General features: G+C 41.5%; 1 protein-coding gene across 6 annotated transcripts in view; it reads left to right on the top strand.

Moving 5' to 3' along the window:
* LOC135512245 (equilibrative nucleoside transporter 1-like) overlaps window positions 1–23,143 on the top strand; it is a 64,699-nt gene that overhangs the window by 18,905 nt on the left and 22,651 nt on the right. For 2 of the 6 annotated variants that reach the window (XM_064934066.1, XM_064934062.1), the window contains exon 1: window positions 16,417–16,531. The exons of 2 other annotated variants lie outside the window; for them this stretch is intronic. The gene's annotated coding sequence lies outside the window, so the exon portion shown is untranslated. Of the gene's footprint in view, window positions 1–16,416; window positions 16,532–21,159; window positions 21,252–23,143 lie in introns of those variants that run through there. 2 more of the 6 variants (XM_064934064.1, XM_064934065.1) reach the window with 2 other exon arrangements.

Raw genomic sequence — 23,143 nt, 5'->3', positions numbered from 1 at the left:
GTGTGGAGATGGGGTCCAGTTAAAGTGCTGTAACTGTGGGGGTGCCCATAGTGTAGCGTATGGGGGTTGTTCAGTGATGTCATGACTCTTCTGGTCGAGAATCCATGGCCTCAGATTAACTTGGCAAATGGCTGACAGCCAGACCCCCTCTTTCCCAGAGGAGAGAAGACGGGTGGCTGGGCCGGTTTTATGACACCTCATGCCAATCGTAAATCTTATGCAGCAGAAAACCCTCTCCTGCTCTTCAGTACCAACCAAAGGAATGCCTTTGTCCTCCAGAAATCTTTTGCCGCCAAAACTATTACGTCCAAAAAAGTTAATATTGGAACAATATTTTTAAGGTAGAAATGTAAAGAATGGTCAGTGGTGATCTAAAGAATAATCATGTCATATTGTTTTTCATTTTGTGATGTTATTAACTGTACTGTATGAATCATATACTGTAACCTCGGAAGGAAACCCCCTTTGGCTGTTAAATTTCCATCCAATATGATGTTAATACAACGTGAAGAACGATTAAATTATTTTTGTTAGCAATGTGATTTTAGTTTTCTAACGGGATCATTATTTTCATGTCCCTTGCACATTAACTAAGCCACACCCCAAATGAGGTCAGAAGAGCGTGTCAGTGTAATGGAACCGCCATTTTAGACCAGAGCTTAAAAAGACTCGCTAAGAATGAACATATTCAGACCTGCAGACATAGAAAATGTTGGAAACTCTGAAACTCAACACGAGGTCAAGAAAAACTCACGAGCCCTGTGTAGGGCTCTAGAACGTTGACTAACTACACGAGGAGGGAAGGAAGAAAATCCCATCGAAGACAATCGCTGAGTATCTGTTCTATTTGAACACTCCACTACAAGACCATAACTAATAAGAAGGACATTGTGACCTTTGGTGGACAACCAGAGCCTTACATCCATCGAGCCATTCCCCAAAGAAGTTTCAACTGAGAGACAACAGATAGACATCTAAGTAAATACATTGCATTTCTTACCCAAATGGGCGGTGGTTCATGTGCAAGGTATATGGTTACTGTGAGCGTCTTTACCAAATGTATGATAAATGTCCCTTTCTCCCTATCTATTTTCCCCACCCCTTTTTTCATCTCTGTGTAATAAGCCGTCATATCTTGTCAGTCCACTAGGGACTTTTGTCTCATGTAAGTGTGTTTTGTGTTATTATTTAGTTAGTAAATAAATAATTAAATCAATTTGTGTAGAACTGAATAATCAGAAAAGGCTGGGGTTCTTGCGGATTCAAGTGGTCTGCGATATTCAGAATGAGACTGATATGAGGTAATGATTAATAAGTTATCGATATATAACACACATACATACATCTTTTAGAGTTGAATTCAGGAGATGGTAACTCTATAAACAACTTCTACTGTGGTGCTCCAAATCCTAATGACTTAATTGTTACATGATTAATTTAAATTGGGTAAACAATTAAACATAGTTAGTTGATTCGATAAATAAATCAGATTAATGTAAGTCACGTCACGACAGTGATGAAAAGACAGGTGGAAGTGCAGCAGGTAAGGAGTGAGCGTAACATCTCGTATGCAGTGAAGGTATTTAACGCATTAACAAATCTGGGCACCTAGAAGAGCAGGTATTCCAGGACAGATTGAGGTGCAGGTTGGGTGTGATGGAGGTAGCAGAATGGTGGAGAACACAAGACTGGTAGAAGACATGAGGAAGGTTGTTACATTTGTGACACTAACAATCAATTACACAGAAAAATTACAACCGAGAACTAAGAAGATTAAGACCATAGTGGAGCAGGCAGTGAGGTATCTTGGGCTCACAGGACTGACATGGAAAATCAGTCCAGCCAGGAATCATGTATTGGTTAATTTGTCTTTTTTAAGGTGTTAATCCTTCAATGGAATACCAGAAGTTTGATGGCTAATGGGCAAGAGTTACCAGCCAAACCTGGTGTGATATGTCTCCAGGAGACATGGCTAAAACCTACTCTAGATTTTGTATTACAAGGTTATGATGCAGTCCGTAGAGAGAGGGTGGCAGGAGGAGGAGGTGGTGCTACCTTTATAAAGTGTGGGATCCCATATAGGTGTGTGGGAGAGGGAGTATGTAGTGGTAGAGGTGTGGTTGGGAGGGGGGAATATAGTAATAGTGAATTTTTACAACCCGTGTAAGAGAATGGAGTTGCTGGCCCTTGGGAATGTAGAAGGTCAAGATAGGAGACTGGTAATGTGGTGTAGGGATTTTAATCCTCATAGTACGCTCTGGGGAGGGTTATGGACTGATGTAAATGGAACTGTGTTGGAGGAACTACTAGGTGAGAAAGGGCTTGTGAGTCTTAATGAAGGCGGGGGGACCAGGATTGAACCAGTAACTGAAAATTAATCTGCTCTGGATCTTATTTTGATCTCAAGATCTCAAGTGCAAGGCATGTGATTCCTATGGGTACAGGGGGGAGAAAGAGTAATGCAGTCCTCTGGTGGAGTGTAGAGGTGCCATGAAGAATAAGAACATTCAGAATGTTGAAACGGTCCCATAATTACCAGCACCTGATTCAGAATAAACAAGCACAAGCAGTAGTAAGGAGGATCACAAGGACAGCTGAGTATTGGAGCCGGTTCTGTGGAAACATAGGCAGGACCACTCCTGTGGGAGTGGTATGGGGGATGATTAGGAGGATGATTGGGATCTCCCTGTGCTGAAAAGTGGGGAGATGGTTGCAATGAGAAATATGGAGAAGGCAGAGATGTTAGCCCAGGCATTTGTGAAGGTGCACAGCTCAAATAATCTGTCAGAAGAGAGGCAGCTTGGGAGAGAGAGGGTCAGAGGAGAACATCTGTGAGTTCTTGATCAGAGAATGATGGTGGGGGATACATTGAGATAAAAAGAGCATTAGCTAAAGCTGGGGTAACATCTCCTGGGAAGGATGAGATATGTTACATCATGATGGTTAATCTCAGTGACACAGCAATGGGGAAAGTATTGGACCTTTACAATAAGGTGTGGCAGGAAGGGAAACTGCCTGGAAGTTGGATGCAGGTGGTAGTGGTGCCGATTTGGAAACCTGGGAAAGACCCTACTAGTCCTTTAAGCTATAGGCCGATAGCGTTGACATCTCACGTATGTACATTAATGGAAAGAATGATAATGGAAAGGCAGACTTACTTTCTGGAGAGAAGAGGACTAACGTCACCAGATCAAAGTGGGTTCAGGAAAGGCAGGGGAGCGATGGATCCTGTACTGTGCCTTGAGTCAGTCATACGGAAGGCATAGGCAAATAAGGAGGTGGTGGTAGCCATTTTCTTTGATGTAGATAAGGCTTGTGATGTGATGTGGAAGGAAGGCCTACTTATCAAGCTGGATAACATGGGGGTTGGAGGAAGGGTTTTTAACCAGATAAATTATTTTATTTTTGGACGATCAATACAAGTGAGGGTGGGGAGCTCTATCAGAAAGCTATGAGGTGGCTAATGGTACCCCCCCCCCCCCCACGGAAGTGTCATTAGTCCTTCGTCGTTCTCCATTATGATTGACGATGTATTCTCTCAGGTGAGACCTGATATTGGGAGGTCATTATTTGCGGATGATGGAGCGCTGTGGAAGAGAGGGATAAATATTACCCATAGAGCAAGAAGAGTTCAAGAAGCGATTAGTGAAGTAGAGCAGTGGTTCCTCAGGTGAGGCTTCAAGTTTTCAGTTTTCTAGAAGGAAGGTTGTGGAGGAAATATACTTGAAGTTGTATGGAAGGAATCTGGAGATAGTGGGAGGATTTAGGTTCCTGGGGGTCTGGTTTGACACTCGAATGACATGGGCGGAGCATATTAACAGAGTAGTTCTCAAAGGAAAGAAAATATTAAATGTGACGCGTTGCTTGTCATCAATGGATTTTGGAAGTATAGCATATGGATCAGCAGCTCAGACATCTTTACAAAAGCTTGATGTTATCCAGGCCCAAGTCCTAAGAATATGTTGTGGAGCACTCAGGACCTCCCCGGTGGCAGCAATGCAGGTAGAGTTGGGAGAGATGCCATTAAGGTTAAGAAGACAACAGCTAGCCATTACATATTGGGTAAATCTACAAGGACATAAGGTTACACATCCTACAAATATTAACAGAAACAAACAGGGAGAACAGGAGCAGCGTTTAGTGTTCCTGAGTTTAAGGTGGCAGTGACAAAAAGAGCAACGGATAATTTGCCTGTTTACAGAATGGAGTTGTTGGCCATACTATTGGCTGCAGAGTGGGTGGAGGAGGTTAGGCCAGACAGGGTAGTCATCTGCTCTGACTCCTGTGCAGCACTGATGAGCTTAAATTCATGTGTCCCAGAGCAGACAGGATGCATTGTATGAGTTTTTGCAGTGTTTGTATAGGGTGAAACAGATGGGGGTATTTGTGATATTCCTCTGGGTACCAGTTCATGTGGGAGTAGAGGGGAATGAGGAAGTGGATATTATTGCCAAGCAAGCTCTTAAACATCCTAATGTTGAGATGGAATTGTCAATCAGTAAAGCAGAAGCCAAGGGATCAATAAGAACAGTGGTTAAAAATAAGGGGCAAGTTTTGTGGAACAAGGAGAGTAAAGGAAGACACTTGTATAAATTCCAGGAAAAGGTGGGGGCAGGGAGGTCCTCAGGCTGAGAGAGAAGGGAGGAATGTGTAGTCACAAGGCTGAGACTGGGACACACAAGGCTAAATGGTACATAGAAAGTGGTGGGGAAACATTCGACTGGGAGGTGTGATTGTCAGGAGGAGATGGAGACATTGGAACATGTTCTATTTCAGTGCCAGAAATGGGGCGGCAGTGTGGCCTAGTGGTTAGAGCATTGGACTAGTAACCGAAAGGTTGCAAGTTCAAATCCCCGAGCTGACAAGGTACAAAATCTGTTGTTCTGCCCCTGAACAGGCAGTTAACCCACTGTTTCTAGGCTGTCATTGAAAATAAGAATTTGTTCTTAACTGACTTGCCTAGTAAAATAAAATAAAATATTTAAAAAAAATATGTGAGAGAAAGGGAGCTCACTGCCCCCACCTTTTCCTGTCTTCCTTTATTCACCCTGTTCCACAACTCTTGCCACTTATTTTTAACCACTGATCTTTGTTATTAGATTTGAGGAGTAATGGAGTTGAAGAGCCAGGATTAAGTGAACTGCTGGGGAAATCTTCATGGGATGTAGTATTTAATTATGTATTTTGTTTCCTTAGGGAGACAAGATTATTGGGTAGAATTTATACCTTCACTGTCTCTGGTCCACACTCCAGTCCAGTAGCAGTAATGCACCGTAACGTTGGTTGCCAACCGCCATACAAAATTCACAGAAGAAGAAGCAGTTGTGTTTGAGCCAATCAGGCTACTGCACCAGTGTTGCGTGTCAGCCGTCTTGATGGCTTCAGCCGGTGCCTTCCAGGACCTATGCAAACAATTAGAAAAAGGTCACAAACAAGCCGGGCTAATGGGTTTGTAGCACTGGGTTTATGTGATGATGGGGAGAGAACAGTCATGTAATGCAGTGGAGACTGGTGGGAGGAGCTATAGGAGGACGGGCACATTGTAATGGCTGGAATGGAATGAGTCAAACATGTGGTTTCTATAAAGCTCCTCCCACTAGCCTCCACTGAGAGAGAGAGAGAGAGAGAGAGAAACTCAAAATAAAGTTATTCACCCATTCAGATATAATGTAGTGGCAAAGGAAATTGTTTGGTTACCCTCTTTCTTTCTGTGTAACCAAATGTTTGTATATTGGCTACTGGTAATGTTACCAGGACCACGTTCAGTTGCATTACATGAATAGAGCCAACGTTATTCCTTACTCAACATGTCAGAGAAGCATGTTTGTTCTACATAGCATGTTTCTATCTGAATAGTCCAAAGTGTTGCATCCTGCTGAACACGCCCAGGTTGTTAGCTATAGCTAGCTAATGAGATAACATGACTGAACAAGGTGTAGCCTAAACAAATGGTTTACGGTCTGGTCCGCAAGTAGACTAGTTTTAGAACGCTTTATAAATGTAAAATGTGGGCCACCAATGCACGATAGAAAGAAAAAAACGTAGTGCCAGTGTTGTGGGTCATATCTTTTGAATGGTGAGGGCTAGAATCAATATGTTTTTTTTAGAGGAAAAGAGGAAGACTTGGCTACTTTGGCTACAGAACCTGGCTATGAGAGGCGGTAGTGAAAGACTAGAAATTCAAAGACAGCCTACTTTTCTATAATCAAGGGAGTCTAGAAAAGTGCCCTGCAGCTCACCAGCTCATGTAGGCTGTGTGCCCATCCTTCCCACTGCTGAACAGAACTGCATTGCGCATCTGTGCTGCTAATATCATTGGTGCTTATCACTGAAAAGCTCTGAATCTCTCAAAAAAACCTGTCCAGCCCACTAAGTCAGATTTCAGTCAACGAGATAAATTGGTCTCGTTAAACTGAAATAAAAAATTGTTTTTGTTTAGTTATAGTGTTAAACTGAAATAAAAAATTGTTTTTGTTTAGTTATAGTGTTAAACTGAAATAAAAAAATGTTTTTGTTTTCCTGAGTCTATTTAGTCACTTATAGTTTCATCATTTGCCACTGAAAAATAGGTCATTTTATTTTAGTCACTGTTTTTGTTGACGAAATTAGCACTGCATAGAGAGCACACTCACAGATATCAACATGCCTTCAGGCAGATGGGGGAGGAGGGCCTTGGTCAAGGGAGGTGAGTGGCCAGACGGAACCCACTCCTCAGTAAAAGGCACATGACAGCCCGCTTGGACTTTGCCAAAAGGCACCTAAAGACTCTCAGACCATGAGAAACAAGATTCTCTGGTCTGATGAAACCTAGATTGAACTCTTTGGCCTGAATGTCAAGCGTCACGTCTGGAGGAAACCTAGCACCATTCCTACGGTGAAGCATGGTGGTGACAGCATGTGGGGATGTTTTTCAGCGGCAGGAACTGGGAGACTAGTCAGGATCGAGGGAAAGATTAACGGAGCATCCAACCTGACAGAAATTGAGAGGATATGCAGAGAAGAATGGGAGAACCTCCCCCCAAATGTTGTATTTATTTATATTTGTACTTATTGGGGATCCCCATTAGATTCTGCCAAGGCAGCAGCTACTGTTCTTGGGGTCCAAACATATTACAACACTTACATTACATATAAATTAAAAGATAAAACAGTACATCATATAACATTATTTCACTACTACATACACTACCGGTCCAAAGTTTTAGAACACCTACTCATTCAAGGGTGTTTCTTGATTTGTACTATTTTCTACATTGTAGAATAATAGTGAAGACATCAAAACTGAAATAATGCATATGGAATCATGTAGTAACCAAAAGTGTTCAACAAATCAAAATATATGTACATTTGAGATTCTTCAAAGTAGTCTCCCTTTGCCTTGATGACAGCTTTGCACACTCTTGGCATTCTCTCAACAAGCTTCATGAGGTAGTCACTGAGAATGCATTTCAATTAACAGGTGTGCCTTCTTAAAAGTACATTTGTGTAACTTCTTACCTTAATGCGTTTTGAGCCAATCAGTTGTGTTGTGACAAGGTAGGGGTAATATACAGAAGATAGCCCTATTTGGTAAAATAACAAGTCCATATTATGGCAAGAACAGCTCAAATAAGCAAAGAGAAACGACCGTCCATCATTACTTTAAGACATGAAGGTCAGTCGATCCGTAACATTTCAAGAACTTTGAACGTTTCTTCAAGTGCAGTTGCAAAAACCATCAAGCGCTATGATGAAACTGGCTCTCGTGAGGACCGCCACAGGAATGGAAGACCCAGAGTTACCTCTGCTGCAGAGGATAAGTTCATTAGAGTTTCCAGCCTCAGAAATTGCAGTCCAAATAAATGCTTCACAGAGTACAAATAACAGACACATCTCAACATCAACTGTTCAGAGGAGACCGTTTGAAACCACTACTAAAAGGACACCAAAAATAAGAAGAGACGTGCTTGGGCCAAGAAACACGAGCAATGGACATTAGACAGGTGGAAATTGGTCCTTTGGTCTGGAGTCCAAATTGGAGATTTCTGGTTCCAACCACTGTGTCTTTGTGAGACAAGGTCTGGGTGAACGGATGATCTCCGCATGTGTATTTCCCACCGTAAAGCATGGAGAAGGAGGTGTTATAGTGTGGGGGTGCTTCGCTGGTGACACCATCTGTGATTTATTTAGAATTCAAAGCACACTTAACCAGCATGGCTACCACAGCATTCTGCAGCAATACGCCACCCCATCTGGTTTGCACTTAGTGGGACTATCACTTGTTTTTCAACAGGACAATGACCCAGCAAACCTCCAGGCTGTGTAAGGGCTATTTTACCAAGAAGGAAAGTGATGGAGTGCTGCATCAGATGACCTGGCCTCCACAATCAACCGACCTCAACCAAATTGAGATGTTTGGGATGAGTGAGACCGCAGAGTGAAGGAAAAGCAGCCAACAAGTGCTCAGCATATGTGGGAACTCCTTCAAGACAAGTATTTCAGGTGATGCTGGTTGAGAGAATGCCAAGAGTATGCAAAGCTTCCAAATTCAGAAAGCCAATGTATCACATTGAGCCCATTTCAGCCATTACCGGGGTGTGTTTGACAGGTCATTACAAACATTACAAACATGGCATCAAGAGGAAGTAAAATTATGTGGCTATATTGAAGCAACATCTCAAGACATCAGTCAGGAAATGAAAGCTTGGTCGCAAATGGGTCTTCCAAATGGGCAATGACCTCAAGCATACTTCCAAAGTTCTGTCAAAATGGCTTAAGGACAACAAAGTCAAGGTATTGGAGTGGCCATCACAAAGCTCTGACCTCAATCCTATAGAAGATTTGTCGGCATAACAACTGAAAAAGCATGTGTGAGCAACAAACCTGACTCAGTTACACCAACTCTGTCTGGAGGAATGGGCCAAAATTCACCCAACTTATTGTCGGAAGCTTGTGGAAGGCTACCCAAAACATTTGACCCAACTTAGCATGTTAGCTAACCTTTCCCCTAACCTTAACCCTTACCCTAGCTACCATTTGCAAGCTATAATTTGTGACATATTATACGTTTTGCAACGTCATAACATATAGCATGTTTAGTAAATTTGTAACACATTGTATGTTTAGCAAATTCGTTACATATTATACGAATTGTAATTCGTAACATATCATACGAAATGGGTGATGGACATCCATTGGGGCTGCAGGTAGCCTAGTGGTTAGAGCATTGGACTAGTAGCCGAAAGGTTGCTAGATTGAATCCCCGAGCCAACGTGGTAAAAATATGTCGTTCTGCCCCTGAACAAGGCAGTTAACCCACTGTTCATAGGCCATCATTGAAAATAAGAATTTGTTCTTAACTGACTTGCCTATTTAAATAAAAGGTCAAATCAAAAAATGAATACATACCATACGGAATAGAACGTCTCAGATTTCCGTACAGAATAATACAAAATGCTCTGAGACCAGGTTGCCTAGTGCTGTCTTTGTTTAAACTTCTTTAGCAGTTCATAGGTTAATCACAGTGTTGGTGACACTGAGTATGTTTACATGCACAGTAATAATTTGATAATAAACTGATTATGGCAGTAGGCAGTTTCTGCAATAGTTATTTAAACACCTTACTCTCTTTATTTTAATCAGTGTAAGGCCAAAATCGAAGTAAGCATATGCCGATTTAAAACACCTTTTCTGAGCAATCTTTCAAATTATTAGGACGTGTAAACATCTTAATCAGCGTTCCATCTGTGTATTTGATCTGCGCATGTGAGCGAGCCTCCCTCTTCAGGTCGAGTGAAGTAAATTCGGAATGAGGTAGTTTTCACATACTGATTTTAGATGTGTCAGGATTTAAACAGGATTGTTAGGGAATTCGTTCTTCTTGCAAAGCTTGTAAATGTTTTAAATAAAATGATTATATTAATCTGGCTATCCACAATAATCGCATTATTGTGAGCATGTATCCGTACTCTGTGCTTTGCTCCCCACAAAGCCTCTAATCCTGCATGGGGTTCAGAGCTCTCTCAACTAAGAGTTAAAAAGGCTTTCCCCTGGAATTTGTTTCAGTTCTCAGTCTTAAAATTTATATTTTTATATTTACATTTTAGTCACTTACCCAGAGCGACTTACAGTAGTGAGCACATACATTTTCATAATAAAAAATAATAATTTCAGTATGTGGTCAAAAACACCACTTCCACCCTTTTTTGTGAATGTTTTTTATTTCTTTTTGTGCCACAAATTCAACAGTTATAGAATAGACAGGTTTACTTTCGTATTTGCATATTATTGCCTGTCATTACTAAAATGGGTAGATGACATCAGCCAGAATTCAAACCAATTTTGGTAAACGAACATCTTGACACATCATGATTGAATATAAGATGGGGTTACTGACCAGAATACAGTTTGTTGACTGGTTGAGTAGTGGAATAAATGGAAAGGGGGTGGCAGGACAAGATGTATAAATGTAGACAACAACCACAGGTCTAACCCTGCCACTCTTTCCTGTACTACGGCCCTGGAAAAATACAGTCAGAGCTGTTCTGCTCTGTGTGCGGAGTGAGTTTTTGCTCCTGGAGGAAATAAAAAGAACACGTGGCCGAGGTTGGCGTGACGGAGACAAATATTATATGAGACAAACATCTTCATTTTGTGCTTGTTTCATGAAGGTAATCAGGTCTACTTCTATAAAGTGTAATATGGTGTTGGGTGACGACGTACCATTTAGAGGACTGGTTTTGGAGTATCCATCAGCCAGCCCAACTCCTTCATGGGTTTGGGATCTGGGGTGTGTATTGAGTGGAAGTTGCCAGACTACAACTCCTCCGATGGTCTGTGTCCAAACCTCAGCAGCCTTATTTTAGACTAGACAGGGTGTGGGTGAATGCAGTTGGAACATAAGAGCAAACAACAGCCTCACGCTCAGCATATCCAGATGCATACTGTCAAAGCCGAACATAAACAATGCTTCAGCCAATTCCATTCAAACATACAAATGTAACATCCACAGCAGACAATCTAGAGAGTATTTGGAAAACAACACTTAGAGTAATGCTTTATAGTGTTGTCCAAAGAAAAGGTCAGTCAGAGTGCTACATTTAGACTCAAAGCTTCAGTGCATTTGGAAAGTATTCAGTCTTTTACTTTTTCCTCATTTTGTTACATTACAGCTTTATTCTGAAATGGATTAAGTCATTTTTTTCCTCTCATCAATCTACACACAATACCCCATAATGACTGAGCAAAAACAGGTTTAGACATGTTTGCTAATGTATTAAAAATAAAAAAACATACCTTATTTATATAAGTATTCAGACCCTTTGCTATGAGACTCGAAAGTGAGCTCCGGTGCATCCTGTTTCCATTGATCATTCTTGAGATGTTTCTACAGCTTGATTGGAGTCCACCTGTGGTCAATTCAATTGATTGGACATGATTTGGAAAGGCAGACACCTGTCTATATAAGGTCCCACAGTTGACAGTGCATGTCAGAGCAAAAACCATGCCACGAGGGCGAAAGAATTGTCAGAAGCGCTCCGAGACAGGATTGTGTCACGGCACAGATCTGGGGAAGGGTACCACAACATTTCTGCAGCATTGACGGTCCCCAAGAACACAGTGGCCTCCTTCATTCTTAAATGGAAGAAGTTTGGAACCACCGAGACTCTTCCTAGAGCTGGCCGCCCGGCCAAACTGAGCAATCTGGGGAGAATGGTCTTGGTCAGGGAGGTAACGACGAACCCGATGGTCACTCTGACAGAGCTCCAGAGTTCCTCTGTGGAGATGGGTGAACCTTCCAGAAGGACAATCATCTCTGCAGCACCACCAATCAGGCCTTTATGGTAGAGTGCCCAGACGGAACCCACTCCTCAGTAAAAGGCACATGACAGCCCGCTTGGAGTTTGCCAAAAGGCACTTAAAGAGACTCTCAGACCATGAGAAGCAAGATTCTCTGGTCTGATGAAACCAAGATTGAACTCTTTGGCCTGAATGCCAAGCGTCACGTCTTGGAGGAAATCTGGTACCATCCCTACGGTAAAGCATGGTGGTGGCAGCATCATGATATGTGGGGATGTTTTTCAGTGGCAGGGACTGGGAGACTAGTCAGGATTGAGGGAAAGATGAACAGAGCAAAGTAAACAGATCCTTGATGAAAACCTGCTCCAGAGCTCTCAGGACCTCACTGGGGTGAAGGTTCACCTTCCAACAGGACAATGACCCTAAGCACAGCCAAGACAACGCAAGAGTTGCTTCAGGGCAAGTCTCTGAATGTCCTTGAGTGGTCCAGCAAGAGTCCGGACTTGAACCCCATCGAACATCTCTGGAGAGACCTGAAAATAGCTGTGCAGCGATGCTCCCCATCTAACCTGACAGAGCTTGAGAGGATCTGCAGAGAAGAATGGGGAAAAACTCCCCAAATACAGGTGTGCCAAGCTCATAACGTCATACGTAAGACTCGAGGCTGTAATTGCTGCCAAAGGTGCTTTAACAAAGTACTGAGTAAAGGGTCTGAATACTTTTGTAAAGGCGATCGTTTTTTATTTTTAATACATTTGCAAACATTTCTAAAAATCTGTTTTTGCTTTGTCATTATGGGATATTGTGTGTAGATTCATGAGGGGAAAAACAATCAATTTTAGAATCCGGCTATAACGTAAGAAAATTTGGAAAAAGTTAAGGGGTCTGAATACTCCGAATGCATTGTATGTGTCACTTGATTTCATTGGCTCGTGATTGACTGACACAGATGTACAGTTGAAGTCGGAAGTTTACATACACTAAGGTTGGAGTCATTAAAACAACTAGTTTTTCAACCACTCCACAAATATTTTGTTAACAAACTATAGTTTTGGCGAGTCGGTTAGGACATCTACTTTGTGCATGACACAAGTCATTTTTACAACAATTGTTTACAGACAGATTATTTCACTTATAATTCACTGTATCACAATTCCAGTGGGTCAGAAGTTTACATACACTAAATTGACTGTGCATTTAAACAGTTTGGAAAATTCCAGAAAAGGATGTCATGGCTTTAGAAGCTTCTGATAGGCTAATTGACATAATTTGAGTCAATTGGAGGTGTACCTGTGGATGTATTTCAAGGCCTACCTTCAAACTCAGTGCCTCTTTGCTTGACATCATGGGAAATCAAAAGAAATCAGCCAAAACCTCAGAAAAAATGTAGACCTCCACAAGTCTGGTTCATCCTTGGGAGCATTTTCCAAACGCCTGAAGGTACCACGTTCATCTGTACAAACAATAGTACACAGGTATAAACATCATGGGACCACGCAGCCGTCATACCGCTCAGGAAGGAGACGCATTCTGTCTCCTAGAGATGAACGTACTTGGGTGCGAAAAGTGCAAACCAATCCCAGAACAACAGCAAAAGACCTTGTGAAGATGCTGGAGGAAACGGGTACAAAAGTATCTATATCCACAGTAAAACAAGTCCTATATCGACATAACACGAAAGGCCGCTCAGCAAGGAAGAAGTCGCTGCTCCAAAACCGTCATAAAAAAGCCAGACTACGGTTTGCAACTGCACATGGGGACAAACATCCTACTTTTTGGAGAAATGTCCTCTGGTCTGTTGAAACAAAAAATAGAACTGTTTGGCCATAATGACCATTGATAGGTTTGTAGGAAAAATGGGGAAGCTTGCAAGGCGAAGAACACCATCCCAACCGTGAAGCACAGGGTTGGTAGCATCATGTTGTGGGGGTGCTTTGCTGCAGGAGGGACTGGTGAACATCACAAAATAGATTACGTGGCTATATTGAAGCAACATCTCAAGACATCAGTCAGGAAGTTAAAGCTTGGTCGCAAATGGGTCTTCCAAATGGACAATGACCCCAAGCACACTTTCAAAGTTGTGGCAAAATGGCTTAAGGACAACAAAGTCAAGGTATTGGAGTGGCCATCACAAAATCCTAACCTCAATCCTATAGAAAATATGTGGCAGAACTGAGAAAGCGTGTGTGAGCAAGGAGGTCTACAAACCTGACTCAGTTACACCAGCGCTGTCAGGAGGAATGGGCCAAAATTCACCCAACTTATTGGGAAGCTTGTGGAAGGATACCCAAAACATTTTACCCAAGTTAAACAATTTTCAAGGCATTGCTACCAAATACTAAATGAGTGTATGTAAACTTCTGATCCATTGGGAATGTGATGAAAGAATGAAATGCTGAAATAAATCACTCTACTATTATTCTGAAATTTCACATTCTTAAAATAAAGTGGTGATCCTAACTGACCTAAGACAGGGAATTTTTACTAGGATTAAATGTCAGGAATTGTGAAAAACTGAGTTGAAATGTATTTGGCTAAGGTGTATGTAGACCTCCGACTTCAACTGTATGTGTTGCTGCCAATCAAATCAATCAGACATGAAATGTAGAATTTGTGACACACACAAACCCAACATAGTGATATGCATCAACCCAAGTCCACGCGATACTTGATGCAACTGGAGAACAAGAAAAATGTTTTATGTAATGAGGGAATGTTATTGGACATACCCTACACCAGGGTACTCAATACTATTGTCATTTATTGGTGTAGTAACAAACCCCCACCTCACAACCCATGTTTGTACACACCTCTCTTGTTGGCAGACATTTTAGCAGTTTGAAAGTTAATTTTCTGCAATTTTACACATTTTGCCATGGGGCGTTTTTATTTTATTTTCTGTTTTAAAGCTAATTTTCTGCAATTGTACAAATGTTCCCATGTCCTGTGTGTGTTTATATGATACCAGAGATTGAATTCTGACCAAGATCCAAAAAAAACAAAAAAACAAACTTGTAGTCGGGACCTGTGGTCCACATTGACCCCTTCTGTGTCCGGATCCGGACCATGGTCTGCCAGTTGAGTGTGGGGACCCTATACTCTGCCAATGGGAGGTCTCTCATCGTTCATTCCTTCTTCAACTCGTTTGATTGCTGGATAATGGGCAATGATTAAACATCATCCACGATCAAGACATAAAATGGAGTGATTTAGTTTGTGTAGATCCTGTGCATGCTCAGTCAAGCTTGTACTATGGCAGTTCAACGCTCTCAGGTTTTTGGCGAGGACTCCATCGAAGGAGATGGTTTCACATTTGCCATTTGTGATTGTGCCTTTCTTATTTGGATAAAGAGGAATGATAAGTCTGTTTGTTCAACCACAAATACCTTTGCTCGCTCTCTAGCATAAACATAGATGTGTACATAGTGAATAAAACTGCAGGGCCGTTGGTCCTCACCAAAGGTTTCACTGACCTCGACATCTCCCCAATGTGATGAAGGCCGATTTCAATTAGAATAGCTTACTTGAGCGTACTCATTTTACACATACTTCGGTGGCCGCTCATCTGATAGCCGACAGGTTAACTATGTGGTCCTGAATGGACAACAGCACTGTTCTTCTCATGTTCATTCAACAGTAGCCTAACCCTAAAAAAAGGCATTTAGACCTGCCTTAAAGGGCAACTTTACCAACTCATTTTCATTATTGACAGCGCAACGCCAGTGTCTACATATGTGAAAGCGGCGCATGACTAGATTTTGTAGAAAGAAATATAAAGTTAGAAAGTTCTACCCGATGACATCATCAAAAGTTAAAACAAAAAAAAAGTGATTTTTAACTTCATGAAATTCACGGTGACATGGGGAGCAAGAAAATACCCTCCCTCTGGCTAGAAACTGCAGATTTAGAAATTCACAGTATTTCTTACTTTTTAATCCTACCCTATGATGTAAAAAATAAGCATTTTTTTAGGACATTTTAAATTTTTAACTACAGATCATTGAAATGTCTGTGTTCACATATGTAGAACCTGGTATTGTCCAGGGGATAATGGATATGATGTTGAAAAGTGGGAGAATTGCCCTTTAACTTGTAAATTAAGTCCATTGCTTTACATTTTAGTCATTTAGCAGATGCTCTTATCCAGAGAGACTTACCGGAGCAATTAGGGTTAAGTGCCTCGCTCCAGGGCACATTGAGATTTTTCACCTAGCCGACTCTGGGATTTGAACCTGCAACCTTTTGGTTATTGGCCACCCTTAACCACTAACTTTAGGCTACCTGCTGCCCATTCATCCTTCTTTCAGGGTGAATCTCTCAGTGACTGCATTGTAGAAGTCTTCTTTATTACTTTTAAGTTTGAAATATCTGTGTCAATTTAGATAATATTGTGCAGTTTTAAAGCAAATTTCCTGTAATTCTACACATTTAGCCATGTCTTGTGTGCTCATGTGATATGAGTGGCTCAAACATTACAACTAAATCAATACCCTAAAAAAACGTTAGCTGGCATAGGCAAATTAAACTGGACATTTCTGACGAGTTATAAATAACACTCTTGGGTCTGCAATGACTGACACGACGAGAGGAAAACCTGACTGAGTTTCTTTTAAAAAAAGTTTGGGAACCACTCTGCCATCAATCAGTGCTGCTGCATGTCACGAGTTGGGGGATGCATGTGCGGCTCCTCACTACATCCTGAATTTTGACCGGGTTGAGGACAGACTACTGGTACTCTTCTTCTCGCGCTAAGGTATTGTTCCAGTAGAAATAGAATTGAACTGTTTAACTTTTTGTTGAAAACTACTTATACATTCATAGCTCAGTTGTAGAATAGTTTACAAATGAGTAAAATATTGCAGTAACTTGTATAGCGTCCGATTAGGCTACTATTTTAGATTGCACATAGTTTACGAATGAGTGATGGCAATTGTTAGCTGAAACATTCTCCTACATTGTAATTTTGTTCGGGGTTTTATACATTTTTTCTGCGCCTTGGTGCTGACAAACGCTTATGTTTGTTGGAGGAAACTCTTCGTCGTGATTTGGATTTCAATTTAGTGCCAATTTTTACGCTTCGAACACACCGACAGTGTCATTGCGCTAAATGGTGTGCAGCATCGTCTGTATATATATATATATATGTGTATATATATATATATATAACTTTATATATATGCAACAAGAGTTACGCTTCGAACACACCGACTGTGCTTTGCGTTTCGATACACCAGGAGTACATTCATTTCCAATGGAACGCTGCGTTTGCCTTTCAGCATTGCGTTGCAGAGGCAGTTGTAGTGCGTTCTGTGTGGTGCATACGCTGGATTTATCGAACGTATGCATCAAATTGTATGTGTAGACTTACTTGACAGAAAGTAGCAAAATGTTGAATTTTTGTTGCACACATATCCGGTAAAAACATGTGGGATAACATAATAAAAACAGACTGTACAATCTCTTTACATGTTTTATTCATTTATTTGCCAAGTATATTATTTATTCGATGACATCCACAAATTAATTATGAGATCCTATAATATAATTTCCCACCAAAATGCAGTTTTGGCACGAACTGCAATAATAAATAGTCAAGATAGCAGAGTAGGCTCTTTCAACAATGAGACCAACGTTGAGGAAGGTGTTCTTGATCGCGCTGTTGGGCCGGGACCAGCCCCGCCGAAAGCGCAGGTCTGTTTGGGTCCAGATATGATTAAAGTCCTGGAAGCAGGCAGGGGAGTTCCACCGTCTCATTCAAGAGCTTCGACTGTTTGGAGAGTAATTCCGACGTTACTTTCGTCTGGACCAAAGCCAGTTCGATCATCTGCTCCAGATGGTTGGAGCCAGGATCGCCCGGGTGGATACCAACTACGGGAGTCCACCAGCCTTTGAACGCCTGGCGATTTGTCTCCGGTAAGCTACATTCAAGTACATTTTTAAAGCCTTTGATACCATAATTGATTGATATTTGATACATTGTTTTTATGTGCAACCTAGATAGCTAAAGGGCTCTAGTTAATAGTCCCTATTTGACATCAGATGTACTTTTACAGAATGTTCATTGGGACTATAACTTTTCCAGAAGTTGGTTTCTAATCCGTTTTTAATTATTCAATGTTACCAAATGGAAAGAAAGTTAAGGTGCCTTCTGCCCTGATGAAGGTAGGCTAGTCTTCTCCAGGACCCATTGTTGTTCAATACAGTTACAGTCATTCATTACATTCTTATTGGACTCACATACACTCTTAGAGAAAAAGGTTCCAAAAGTGTCCTTCTGCCTTCCACATAGGATAACCCTTTTTGGTTCCAGGTATAACCCTTTGGGGAATAGGTTATACATGGAACCCAATAGGGTTCTACTTGGAACCAAAAGGGTTCTTCCTGGCACCAAAAAGGGTTCTACTATGGGGACAGCCGGAGAACCCTTTTAAGTAGATAGTACCATTCTTTCTAAGAGTAGAGTTGGCCTGGGCTACAGTTTAATGATATAGTCATAGACTGAATTGTACTGTTTCAAGGCATTGTTAATGATGGTTGATGAGTATTACAATATGGTTAATAGGGAATAATAAACAGTAATGTTGTAGCTATATGAGTACATATAATATGTGGGTGAAATTCAAGTTACACACAATATGGATCATTATTTGGAATTATATTTTAGATTCTTGGCAACAGGGGACTCCTACATGACCATTGGATTCAGCTTCCGAGTTGGACGGTCCACGGTGGCAGGCATTGTCCCCTCTGTGGCACAAGCTATTTGGGACTGTCTGGTTGGTGAATACATGCCTGTCCCCAAGGAGGAAGACTGGAGGGCCATCGCTGCTGAGTTCCTGGAGAGGTGGAATTTCCCCAACGGTCTTGGCTCCATTGACGGGAAACATGTAGTAATCCAGGCTCGCAATTCTACAACAACGGTACATATTAAGTTGTACTCTTGGCTGTTGTAGATGCCATTTACTATATCTGTGTTGTTGGTGCTTACGGCAAGGGAAGTGATGGTGGGACCCTCCGGGACTCTGCCTTCGGCCAGGCACTTCATGATGGCATCCTGGAGATTTCACCACCTGCATCACTCCCTGGAGCTGAAGACCTGGGACCTGTTCCCCATGTCTTCATCGGCGACGAGGCCTTCCCTTTACGGCCCAACCTCATGAGGCCCTACGCTGGACACCAGCTGCCATTGCCAAAGCATTTAAGGATATTTAACAAACGACTGTCCAGGGCAAGGTTAGTTGTTGAATGTGCCTTTAAGCAGAATAAGTCTAAATGAGATATGAATAAACAACTGACTATAAAAACATAATTTAATAAGTATTCAAGTACAGGAAAGAACATGACAAGTATGTGTGTTGTGTATGTGCGTGTAAAAATAAATGTAGGTGTAACCTGTAACAGAACAAGAGCATGTATTTTTGGCACAACTGCAGACCGATACAGGGACTACTCATAAAGCCTAGACGTAGTAGGGGAACTTCAGACATGGCCATAAAGAGAGAGAGGGCAGGGTACTGGATCTGAGGTACGAAGAGGTGTGTGTGTCTCTGTCTCTGAAAAAAATAAAAATAATATTATAATACAGCTAAACAAACAAATGGCCCCTGGACGTCATGGAGTCGATGGAACATAACTTAGCAAACAGTTTCAACACCCTGGTTTTCAAGTGGTTTTAAATGAAAGAAATATATTCACCTTTAGTCTTGTAAGAGACCAACAAGAGCATCTGTGAATTCTCCGTTGTATGAGATTCAATTCTGTCAATTCAGAAATCTATGTAACACTAATAATGAATGCTATCCTAAGACTTTATAAACAAATTAATTTATGAATTGACTGAATTTAAACGGAACTGACGTGTGTGAAAAGAAAGGTACAATGAGGGAGGTCAAAACAACAACCAGACAACTCCTCTCCTCTTCCTGTCCTTCCTGTGAGCTGGTCAGCTAAATTGACTCCATTTCTGAAAGGGAAGAGAAAAACAACACATACAAGCTTAACATAAATCTCCCCTTTTATGGTGTTATTTAAGTTAACTAAATACTGCTTGTATAGTGTAGATAGTGGCATAAATATTGGAACAGTGTGGTAAAGTTGGTAATACTTGCTGTTTACTCATGGAGTTTGTATGAATGTGACAGGCAAATATTTAGACAGCAAACTGTTGTTTTAGGATATTTTCTAACCCAGAAACAACAGCTATACATTTGCCTCATATTAATACTTTGATCTGAAATACCAATTAGCCTACATGACTATACTGTAAAATGACCTACTTTACTGTTGCAACACTTATGACACTACCTGTGATGTGGAGCTGTCCAGTTGTTGTTTTGCATTGTTTACAATTGTTGTGAGTTTTTTTTACTTCTTTCCAAGACTTCAAACACACCGACAGTGTCCTTGCATTTTGGTACACCAGAATTACATTAATTTCCAATGAAACGCTGCCTTGCAGAGGCAGTTGCAGTTCATACGGTGTGGTGCATACCTTGGATTTATCGAACGTATGAGTCAAACTGTATGGGTAGATGGCTTGACAGAAATGGTAGCAGAACCCCCGAAGTGCCTTATTGCTATTATAAACTCGTTAGTAATGCAATTATAGCATTACAAATAAATGTTTTGTCATACCCATGGTATACGGTCTGATATACCATGGCCGTTAGCCAATCTGCATTCAGGGATCGAATCACCCAGTTTATAATTGTGTATTGATCATGACAAACATTACTTTAAATTATTCCCAGAAGAGTTGTCTATAGACCATAGCCAAGTCTTCTATAGCAGGGTTTCCCAAACTCGGTCATCATGCTCCCTCCCGTGCACGTTTTGGTTCTTGCCCTAACACTACACAGCTGATTCAAATAACCAACTCATCATCAACCTTTGATTGTTTGAGTCGGCTGTCTAGTGCTAAGGCAAAAGCCAAAACGTGCCCCCAGGACCAAGTCTGGGGAAACCCTGTTCTAATAGCATGGATAACAATAGAAGTATGGTTAGGCCAGTGTTTCCTCGCTTGTGGTTGTGCGTGCTGTCGTTCACATGTGTCAGTGCTATTTCTGTGTCATCCTGACAGTCCTGGCTGTGGAGCACAAGAATGGTTTCTTTGTTGTAGCAAGAACTGCCAATGAGCAGCTGATGAACTGCAGCTAAACTGAGTGAGCTAGAACAGACAGCAACAGCGTTTCACTCCTGTGTGAAATGGCTTCACAGACAAAAGAGTGCCACACAGTTAATTTTTATTTCAACATTTAGCTAAATAGAGTAGCATTGCTCAATTAGTGTTTTTTTAGGGGCAGGAAATAATTGGCTAGCAAAAAGGGAGGGTAATTGAAAACAAGGCCATTGGTGACCCTGGTATTCCTTTTCTGTGAGCAGCTTTTCAGTTCTCCTGTCTGTGGCCAAAGGAAAGGACATTGCTTTGGTTTGGCACCACAGTGCACTGCTCACCTGCCTTCCACTCTTCAGAGGTAACTGCCACCAACCCTTGAAGTGTATAATAAACTATAATATAAACTAGTAGGTTTAATATGTTGTCAGTTTAGGTAGTATACAAAGGATACATTTATCAAAAGGGATTGCACTTAAATAATGTATTTTTGCATGGTTATGAGCTGTTAAACATTGAGTATCCTCCAGGTATGAAAATAATGCCATTAGGTTTCCTATCAGTCCTAAATGCTTATGAAAATAAAGTTGGATTTGAAGAGCTTCAGTTCAGTAATGGCTTGTATGTCTATAGTCCAGGTGGGAAAGAACACTGATACTATCACATGCTTCTGAATTATCTGCACAAAGCTGAATTTAACTTCACTATACACACATGCCAACTTTTAGTATTCCTTTTTCTCCCTGGCTTTCTCATAACATGTTCTCTGTTCTCTCAGCCAAAGACCAAAGACTTGGGTTCATCTCCACGCCTTTGTCTGTCAAAGTATCTAACACTTCCAACTGTGTTACCTAGGCCTGCTGTGCTGATTTAAATGCTATTTCAGTCATGTGGAACTAATGAACTGAATATGTATTTCGCCCAGGCTTTTATTTCCAAAGTACCCCATCCGAAGCAGGAGAGAAGCTAGCAATGGGGAGTTTACTGGGAACTCGCCATCAATAGGATTTTTATGTTCACACCACTCCTAGCCAACTGTCATAATAAAGGGGCTCGATGTTTGGAGGTGCTGCCTGTCAGGGTGACTGGCTGTGTGTTGGTTGCATGAGCAACCCACAGACACTCCACAGTACCGTATGTACTAGTCTCCTATTACAGGCCCAGCCGTGACTGTTATAAACCAACCCTCATACCCAGCCCTCAGGCTATTCCGAGAACCCACATTGTTTTTTACATGGTGATCCACCCCATGTCAGATTCAGCAACCAGATCCCTGGAAAGGGAGAAGGAAATTTTGGATGGTAAATGTGAGTGTGCACCATTTGGCTGTTTAAACAGGATTGTAAAGGGTTGAAGTACATGCTTGCAGAGTGTGTGTGTGTTGGTGAGCGGGAGTGTGTCCTGTCACCAAAGTTGGGTAGTGGGGTGAAGGCAGGGGAAGCTCTGATAGTTCCACCAGATTTATCCCCTGAGCGGAACTGCTCGCAAACTGCTCACAAATCAGAGGGATGACTTGCACCATGTGGAAAAACATTGATACTGCTGCTACACCTTTTTTTTCCAATGCACGGGGGATTATTTAATATTCTTTGTGAAGAGGTATCTGTTGCTACTTTACTGAAATGTTTTGCTAATTTTGGATAGGACAATTAGGACAATTTTCCCTTAAAGAGATTAACTGGTACTTTTGTATACTTTCTAGGCAGTAGTTTTGAAAGTAGCACTCGCGAGCCAAAAGTGGTCTCCGAATGACGTGTGCACCACGTCATTGCTTTCTGGCTCTGCTGTGTGTGCATCTCGCTAGAGTTGCACACAAGTTCCTGAGCATGTCTTTTAAAATCTTGATGAAGTTATGACAGTCGCACGGTGATAAGAGTACAACTATATAAACTTCTGGGAAATGGTGAAGAGCGTGGTTCTTTTCATCTTGTCATGTGACCCATACGCTATAGCCAGAGAACACGGTCTAGGAATGTAAGTCACAGAGCTATTCCAGTACAATGCCCTTATGTCCACCTCAATTTGGATTTGGTGGTGTAATCAAGATCATATAGACCCCATTCTGTCCTAACGTAAAGGGTGACCGCTGCACTACTTCAAAATGCTTTGTCACTACTGTCTGATCTCTTGGGAATGATGGTAATGGGACGGATTTAGATTTATAGGGTGACTACAAGGGCAAAGCAACTTCTAATCTCAACAGTTGTCAGTCCGTATTTGCATTAGGGCCAGAAGTAGTTATGATTGGCTGAT

The sequence above is a fragment of the Oncorhynchus masou genome, chromosome 24, assembly GCF_036934945.1.
Source record: "Oncorhynchus masou masou isolate Uvic2021 chromosome 24, UVic_Omas_1.1, whole genome shotgun sequence".
Taxonomy (NCBI): domain Eukaryota; kingdom Metazoa; phylum Chordata; class Actinopteri; order Salmoniformes; family Salmonidae; genus Oncorhynchus; species Oncorhynchus masou.
This window is presented reverse-complemented; position numbering and strand designations above follow the sequence as displayed.